The sequence below is a fragment of the Hyaena hyaena genome, unplaced genomic scaffold (genome assembly GCF_003009895.1).
Source record: "Hyaena hyaena isolate Hyena2069 unplaced genomic scaffold, ASM300989v1 scaffold_427, whole genome shotgun sequence".
Classification (NCBI taxonomy): domain Eukaryota; kingdom Metazoa; phylum Chordata; class Mammalia; order Carnivora; family Hyaenidae; genus Hyaena; species Hyaena hyaena.
Genome location: NW_024081064.1, coordinates 274872 through 284379, shown reverse-complemented (window position 1 = coordinate 284379; position 9508 = coordinate 274872).

Genomic DNA, 9508 nt, shown 5'->3' with positions numbered 1-9508 from the left:
GTTCTTTTTTTTTTTTTTTTTAGTATTTACTTTTTGAGAGAGAGAGAGAGAGTGAGTGGGGGAGGAGCAGAGAGAGAGGGGGACAGAGGATACCAAACGGGCTCTGTACTATCAACAGTGAGTCCAGCGCGGGGCTCAAACTCATGAACCATGAGATCATGACCTGAGCCAAAATCAGACGCTCAACCAGCTGAGCCGCCCAGGTGTCCCAAACCACGAATGCTTCTTTTTTTTTTTTTTTAATGTTTTACTTATTTCTGAGAGAGAGAGAGAGAGAGACAGCATGAGCAGGGGAGGGTCAGAGAGAGAGGCAGACACAGAATCTGAAACAGGCTCCAGGCCCCGAGCTGTTAGCATAGAGCCCGATGTGGGGCTCGAACCCACAAACCATGAGATCATGACCTGAGCTGAAGTTGGACGCTTAACTGACTGAGCCACCCAGGCGCCCCAAACCACAGATGTTCTTAACGGCATCTAGGGTGGTGACTCCTTTCCAGAAGGTTTTCAGTGTACTGTGCCCGGATCCGTCAAGGAATCACTGCCTACGGAGGCTACAGCCTTACAACATGCGTTTCTTAAATACTAAGACTCAAGAGTCAAAGTGGCTGCTCACTCCAGGGGCTTAGGACGGACGTTGGGCCAGCGGGACGAACATGTGACTCTCTTCATCCGTCTCCATCGGACCCTCGGGCGCCCGGTGCACCGTCAATGAGCAGTCACGTTTTGGAAGAAATCTTTTGTTCTGAGCAGCAGGTCTCAACAGTGGGCTTCAGATATTCAGCAAACGTGTTGTGAGCAGGCGTGCTGTCGTCCAGGCCTCGCTGGCCCACCGATAGCGCACAGGCAGAGCACAGGGGGATTTTAAGGCCCCGGGTTTTTAAGACAGTCACTTAAAGTCACCGGCTTTAACTGGCTGTGTTAACCCCAGCAGGAGGGCCAGTGTGTCCTTGGAAGCTCTCAGGCTGGGCATCGACCTCGCTTCCCCAGCTGGGGAGTCCCGGATGCCGTCTTCTCCCAATAGAAGGCTGTTCCGTCTACACTGAAAATGTGCTGCTTAGTGGAGCCGCCTTCATTCGTGGTCCTGCTCGGCCCTCTGGATGAGGTGCCGCAGCTTCTGGATCAGGGAGCACTGGCCGCTTCCCCTCGCACTTGTGAGCCACGGACCGGCTTCCCCCTTACACCTACCGCGCCCGCCTCTGCCGACTTAGGACTTTGCTGCTGCAGCTCCCTCCCCGCTCGGCCCTCAGAGAACTGAGGAGTCAGGGCCCTGCTCTGGATCCGGCTTTGGCTTCAGGGGACACGGCCGTGGCTCTTCCTGTCTTCTGCACACACCCCTCAAACGGTCTCTGCACCAGCAGAGAGGCCACCTCTCTTTCGCACACACATGTGCTCGCTGGAGTGGAACTTTTCATTTCCTCCAGGAACTTTCCCTTCGCATTCACCACTTGGCGCATCTTTCGATGCCAGAGGCCAGGCTGTTGGCCTGTCTCAGCTTCCAACACGCTGTCCTCACTCCATGGCCCTGTTTCCAGCTTTGACTTACAGTGAGAGACACACGACTCTTCAGTTGCGCACTCAGAGGTCACCGTAGGTTCGTAACTGACCTAATGTCAATACCGTTGTGTCTCAGGGGCCAGGGGAGTCCGAGCAGAGGGAGACAGACCGGGAAGCAGCCGGTGGGGGAGCCGTCGGAGCACCCATGGCCTTTATCAAGGTCACCGCATTACACAGGTGGGACTCACAGAGGCCGGGAACAATCACAGCAGTAACGACGAAGATGGCTGGCCACAGATCACCGTGATGGAGAAAACAATTATGAAAAAGTTTGAAATACTGGGAGAGTCAGCAAAACGTGACACAGAGACACAAAGTGAGCCGATGTGGTTGGGAAAATGGTGCCGAGAGACTTGGTTGATGTGGGGTCATCACAGCCCTTCGATTTGTAAAAACACAGCATCTGCAAAGCACGACCGAGCGAAGCGCGGTGAAAGGTGTAGCAGTGTACCCAGGCGTCAGACGCTGCATCATACGGAAGCTCTATTTTTAATTCTCTGAGGAACCTCCACACTGTTTCCATCGTGGCCGGGCCAAGTCACATTCCCACCAGCAGCACACGGGGGCTCCCTTTTCTCCACGTCCTCACCAACACGTGTAATCTCGTGTCTCTTTGATAATATGTGCTAAGTACTTTAAAAGCAGAATCTTATGTTGAGTTCACTCAACAACCTAAAAGAGAGATAATATTATCTCCTAGTGCTGCAGATAATGAAATTGAGGCTCCGAGAAGTGAAGACACAAGCCCAAGGTCTTCTGGCTAGAGAGTGGTTGAGCTAAATCCGGCATCCAGGTCTCCAAAAGTTCAGGCCACCTTTCTTTCCACTACCTGATTCTGCCTTCTGATTTAAAAAATAATAGTAATTTATGGGGCGCCTGGGTGGCTCAGTCGGTTAAGCGTCCGACTTCAGCTCGGGTCAGATCTCATAGTTCGTGGGTTCGAGCCCTGCGTCGGGCTCTGTGCTGACAGCTCAGAGCCTGGAGCCTGTTTCAGATTCTCTATCTCCCTCTCTCTCTGACCCTCCCCTGCTCATGTTCTCTCTCTCTCTCTCTCTCAGAAATAAATAAAACATTAAAAAAATTAAAAAATAATAGTAATTTATTCCCAATCGTCTTAGTTTTAGCAATTGTGTTTCACTGGAGTTTCTGGGAGACAGATGCTTTCAGTCTGCATCATTCCCATAGGTCATCCATAGGAATCCTCAGTAGAATGAGGATTTGTCCCGGTGGGGGGATGGGTGGAATAGGGATGGGGGATGGGGATTAAATAGCACACTTACGGTGATGAGCGAAGGGTGAATCAGTATATTGTACACCTGAAACTCATATAACATGGTGTGTTAACTATACAGGAATTAAAATTTTAACAATAAATACATAAAATTTACCATGCCAAATGGGGGGGAAAAAAGGATGTTCTCTCTTTTGTCATTTCAGGTAAAACTTCTCTGCCTACTCCCTGCACCACCCACTTACCTACTCTGGAATAACTCGTTATTCCTCTCCCAGACCCCCGATCCCTGGCCCCACTACCTAGTGGAATCAAGATGTCACTTTGCCAAGCTGTAGATAAGGATGGAATCAAGATCCTTTGCTGCAACCACCATCAAGCGTAAAGACACCTGCTATTATTAATGCCAAGGCTCTGCTCTTAGCACTTTATTTTTAACCTATCACAATTTTCAGGGATTACTGGGTACTGCCTCCGAATTAGACTACTTCCTGGGGATCCAAAGCATCACTGTGGCCTGCCAGTTGGAAGTTGAATGATCAGTGAAATTTTATCCAAGTCGGTCTCATAATGGGCCCGCTGGTCCCTGATCCCACCCTCTGGCTTTCTCCCAACTCTTGATAATGCATAATTGGAATGGACACACTCAACAATTGTCAGAATCCCCACATGGACTTTCTGACCCATGGAGTGGTGTCTATTATGGTGGGAAAGGCCAGCTAGACGTCACTGGAACTGCCTCTATCTATGAAAATAGTACACCAAAGGTCATTCTGTGTTGCTGGAGGGGTTGCAGAGATCTGTGCCAACATCAAGGACTTGAAAGATGCAGGAGTGATGATTTCTACAGTATCCTCTTTCAAGTCACCTATTTGGTCTGAGAAGAACAGAGGTGGGCCCTGGAGAATGACAGTAAACCATTATAACCTTAATCAGATGGTGGCTCTGATTTGCAGCTGCTTTTCCAGGGGTAGTTTCATTGTGGAGAAAATCACCACACTGCCTGATAGCTGGTAGGTGGCTGTTTAGCTGGTGAATACTTTTTCCTTGGTACCTGTTAGTAAGTACCAACAAACATGTTTGATTTCAGCTGGAAATGCCCACAATACCTTACCATCACCTGGCCTCAGGGTGTGTCAACTCTAGCGTCATAACCTTCTCCCTGGGGAAATCCCTTGTCTTTCCCTCACCAGGTCATCATGCTGGTTCATTACATTAATGATATTCCACTGATTGGACCTGGTGAACAGGGGACATTGGTAAAATACTGGCATAAATTCCACAAGAATCCAGGGGTCTTCCACCTCAGTGAAAATTCTAGGAGTTCGATCATTTGGGGGAGATGTTGAACTATCTTTTTGAAACTGAGGGACATGCTGCTTTATCTGTTACCTCCAATCCATGGGAAAGAAACACAACTTCTAAAGAACCTCTTTGGATTTTGGAAGCAACCTATACCTTCTTTGGGCATGCTATTTTTAATTTTTTAACAATTATTTATTTTTGAGAGAGAGAGAGAGGAGGAGAGAATCCGAAGCAGTCTCTGCACTATGAACACAGAGTCTGAAGCAGGGCTTGAACCTGTGGACCGTGAGATCATGACCTGAGCCCAAACCAGGAGCCGGACACTCAACCAACTGAGCCACCCAGGCACCCCTGGGCGTGTTACTCTGACTTATTGATTGAGTGACCTAAAAATCTGCTAGTTTGAGTGGGGCAGCAAGAGAGGCTGCCATATAAGCTTCTCTGTCCCTTGGGCCATATGATCCAGCAGATCCAGTGATCCTCAAAGTGTCAGCAGCAGAGAGGGATGCGGTGTGGAGCTGCTAGCAGACCCTCGTAGGCGAATCATGGGGCAGACTGCCAAAATTTGGAGCCAATTCCTGCCGCCCTCCGTGGAGAACTACTTTCCATGTGAGAGTAGCTGAGAAACGATTTTTGACTTACTCCCGGGCTTTCACAGCGATTGAACTCTTGACCATGGGCAAACAAGTTACCACGTGACTGGGCTCCCCATTGTGGGCTAGGTGGAATCTGACCCAGAAAGCCCTAAATGTGCGCGTGCACAGAGGTGCTCCACGGTCACGTGGAAGCGGTGTATACGAGTTCAGTTTCAAACAAGACCTTAAGGCAAAATTAAGTTGCCTGAGGAAGAGTCTCAGACACTCATGGCCCCCATTCTCTGTGCTGTCACCTTTCCCTTCTCAGTCCGTACTTACGGCCTCACTCTGGGGTGAGGAAGAAAAACCCCTATGCTGGATTATAGAATGTTCTCATGACACACAGGTACCATCCATAGATGGTACCATAGCCCTGTCCTGGGACAGCCCTGAAGACCAGCGGTGAGGGGTAAGCCTGCCATCAGGCAGAATTTTGGCTGTTCATTTTGTCTGGGAGGGGACATGGTCAGAGATACAGGTCTATATTGATTTATGGGCTCTGGCTAATGGTTTGGCTGGGTGGTCAGAGGATTGGAAGGAATACAACTGAAAAATTGGTGACGAGAAGGTTTGAGGAAGAAATACGTAGTTAGACCTTTCCAATTGAGTACGGAGTGTGAAGATTTCCATGTCCCATGTGAGTGGTCACCAAGGTCATCAAAGGGTGACCTTGGCAGGGGAAGATGTTATTAGCCAGGTAGACAGGATGACCCATTTGGTGGATGTCAGCCAGCCCTTCCCAGTGTCTCTTGTCATTGCTTTGCAGGCTCGTGAAGGAAGCAGTTGCGTTGGAAGGGATGAACTGATGGATGACTTCAGCATCATTTACTTCCACTCTCCGAGGCCAGCCATCTCTGGGCAACTCTGAGTGTCTAATTTGTCGACGGCAGAAGCCAACCAGGTCCTGATACAGTTCTGTCCCTGGGCGGTCATCCAAGTACCTGGAGCCAGACTGATTCCAATGGACCACTCCCCTCGGGGAAGGGGGTAGCACTTGTTTCTTACCGGATAGACATCTACCCTGGATATGAATTTGCCTTCCCTACCCTCAGTACTTCTGCCAAAATGAGCATCCATGGATCTACAGAATGTTTCCATTATTGACACAACAATGATTCTGTGGAGTTGGATGTTGAACCTGCCACCTGGCCACCTGCACTCCCCATGGCGTTGAGTCAACAAGCAGACAAGGGGTTACTGTCCTGGCTGGGGTGACTGAGGTTGACTCTCATGGAGAAATTGGGAGGCAACACGCCGGGGGTAAGGGGGAGTGTGCTTGGAATGCAGAAGGCCTCCTTGGTGTTTTGTGTGACTCCCACGTCCCGTGATCACAGTCAACAATGAGCTTCAACAGCCCAATTCAGGTCGAAGTTCCAATAACCCAAACTTTTCATGAATAAACTCCTGGACAACTCTGCTAGACAAAGGCGCGTGAGCCGCTGAGATGCTTGCCAAAGGCAAAGGGAATATTAAATGGGTGTCGGAAGAAAGTAATTATAAATGCCAGCTACAACCATGTAAACAGCTGCAGAAATGATGGCTGTAATAGTGATCAATATTTACTCCTTATTTTATATATTCAACATATAGTTTATACGTGATACATATACATAAATATAATTTTGAATCTGTATTTTGAACATATATGTCTATCCCTGCCAAATATTTTGTTTCTCTGCTTCTGTCCCCTCCTTACCATCTAGCATGAGATGTGGCAATAGTAGTTAACTTTCTAGCTCAATATTTCAGTTACAAAGTTTAAAAAGGAGAGAGGATGCACCTTTGGTCCCCAGCTCCTGGCCGGGTGTGTGTGGCTGGCTCGGTGGCGAAGGATCTAGGACCGTGCAGGCTGCTCTGACCACCAGCTTAGGAGGCCACAGGACTTCCCTGGGTCTACTGGTCCCAGTGGGGTTCCAGCTTGCTCTTGGTATCCCCCGTTTCAGATTCACCTCACCCTCCCGATGATCTGCTGTGTGTTCTTGAAGCTCCAGCATCGGGGAGCTTAGCAGCCCCCAAACTTGTGCAAGGTCAAATCCCTGCAACAAATTTCATTCTCTCCAGCCTCTCTCTCTGTGCAGTTCAACTTCTCTGATTAAACCCCAGTGGGTATAGCTCCCAAGCTATGGTTCGCGACTGCTGGGAGAGCCAAGCCCACCATTTGAGGGGGATGTTAGAGAAGCCCAGTATGACAAAACGTGTGTGAAAGTGTTTGCCTTCATTCAGTGAGGCAGTGTGTCCTCGGCGCCTCGGGAGTGCTCGCTGCTGGTACTGGGCGTGGATCCCGCTGAATCTGTGATTTGAAGTCGTTTCCAGCTCAGACCTTGTCAACACCGCACTGCCGGCAGAGGTGATTGTCAAAATCTCAGAGGTCACAGCTTGTGCAATTATGCTTTTAGATAAGTAGCGTCCAAAAAGTTTAATTATCCATTCAGAGAACCGTTGCCCTCATTGAAACACCTGTCGTTTAGGCCTTCCTTTTTGTTTTGTTTTTTTTTTTTTTGCCACCCTCCTCTCCCTGCCCGCTGCCAGCAGGATGAAAGGGGAAGAACTGATTCACAATGAATGCTGGGCTCACTTACGTATGCATGACTGCCTCAAGAGAGCACAGTATCAACCACTGCAGGCTGGGTGCCCCCGGATGGACCCTCTAAGTGAGCTCTGTGTGCACGGGATTTGTTGAGAAATATTCTCGAGATTGACACCCCTGCAGGGGAGCAAGGAACCTGGAGTGGACCCCGGGGTGTGTCAAGTCCTGCATTTGCGAAGCCTTCAGGCAATCGTTATGTGAGCTTTGGAGCCAGGACCATCTTGCACAGCAGGGTGCGGGGGAGGGGGGTTGGGGCTAGACCTTTATACATCTGTATTGATCAGTCACTGGATGCGGATTGCCTCAGAAAGGGGGCTTTGACCTTGGGCGAGGAGGTTCTCGTCAACCAAGGGCACTGGTAGAAGTGAGGGGTGGGGACTCCGCTGAAAGCTGTCAGCTATCAACACGCCCACCCGCGGGGGAAATAGACATTTCAGTCCTAAAGAGTGTCCAGTACAGCACGTCCTTGGGGCCACGTGATTCCACTTGCGTCACATAACAATTTCTGAGAGTAACTCCTCCAAGATTCCAAGGACCTCTTCTCCTGGGAAACCATCCAAAAGGAACATCAGTGAGATAAACTTATGGCCTTGCAGCTGCGCTGGCCTTGAGGCCACTGGCGACATCCATGGTCTTCCACTTCTCCCGCCCACTCAAGGTCTCTCTCATCCCCGTGTCATCTCTGGAACAGTGTAGGTGGCTTATAGGTACGGAGACCCAGAGCCTCATCCCGGAGGGGTCCAAAGCCTCGCTCACCATGCCCGGCTCCAAACACCATTGCCGCACCGACCCATTTACCAGCGAATTGGGCAAAGGGGTACCAAGACGTGCCCAGGAATAGGCCGGGTGCCAAGTATGTTTCTTGCTGTTCCCATAACTTAGTTGAGACCCTCTCTTCTCCTGCCAGAATGGTGACTCTTTTCCTGATCTACGGGTCTCTTTGGCCGCACTGACCGAGCAGGGCCGTGGGGGCAGCGGTGAGCGGAGGGCCTCAGCGAAGCCTCTACAAAAGCAGTGATGACACTGGACAATATTGTCAGAACCAACCATGTCAGAACTCTGGAAATTAACCAAAGGCACACAACAAATTGAAAGACATTTATTCCAGGAATAGTGCTAAACCTTTGTTGACAATGATGGAATCCGTGCCATTCTAACATGGGGCTGCGCCCAGCTCCTTCTCCCCAGACGGATGCGGTAGCCTGAGGACCAGCCTTCTTGAGGCTGTTGGAGAGCGTTGATCTAATTTGGAGCTCCAGAGATGAGGCCCTTGTCGGGGGGCGCCGTCAGAAGCAATTGCCGTCTCTCTCGCAAACAATCAAGGAAGGCCAATATTACCGCTGCCCGAGGCTGTAATACTGATTCCGGGAAAGGAGCAGACTAGCCAAAAAATTTGAGAGAGAGAGATCTGAGAAACGGGATAGCTACAGGGTATAGCGTGGATAAAGTCCCCACAAATCCCTAGGGATCTGGAAGGCTGCACATGTGTGTGTTCAGGGAAGAGGGGAGAGGGTCCGGGTGGGGGCCTGTCCCTGGGTGCCCGCAGGGGCCCTGAATGAGCAGACAGTGAGAGCCAGGACAGACGCGGGAGGACTTGAATGTGTGCCTCACTACACCCAAGGCTGAAACCTTACTGGCTCAGGGTATTTAAACAAAACCTCTGACCAGCTGCTGGCTGCCTACGAAGCTACCCTCAGCCAGGGTCAGTTTATAGGAAGCTGTGTTTAACGACGGAGCCAAGAATTTTGAAAAGCATAGATGTTACTGTTGACAAGCTGGAGAGGAGATAGACTCTAATAATTCATCCAGGCAATTCCCTAAACAAACACATCAATGCAGCAACAGCCCCAGGAGAGTGGCAAGTTGGAATTTAGATTTGTTATATTCTCCAAAAGGTCCACTTTCCCACAAAAACTGTGACACATACAGAGAAACAGAGAAGTGCTGCCCCGCACAGGCAAAGGGCCATCTCTGAGGAATCCTAGGTGCTGGACTCGGGAGACCAAGACTTAAAACTGTGTTCAGAGATCTACAGGAAATCGTTTTGAAAGAATTAAAGAAAAGTTCGATAACCCTGACTCGTCACCAGTTAGAGAACGCCAAGGGAGAGACGCAAAGTGTAAAACAAACCAAACAGAAATTCTGAAGCTGAAATGTACAATAACTGAAGTGAAAACTTGAATTAGAGGGGCTCAA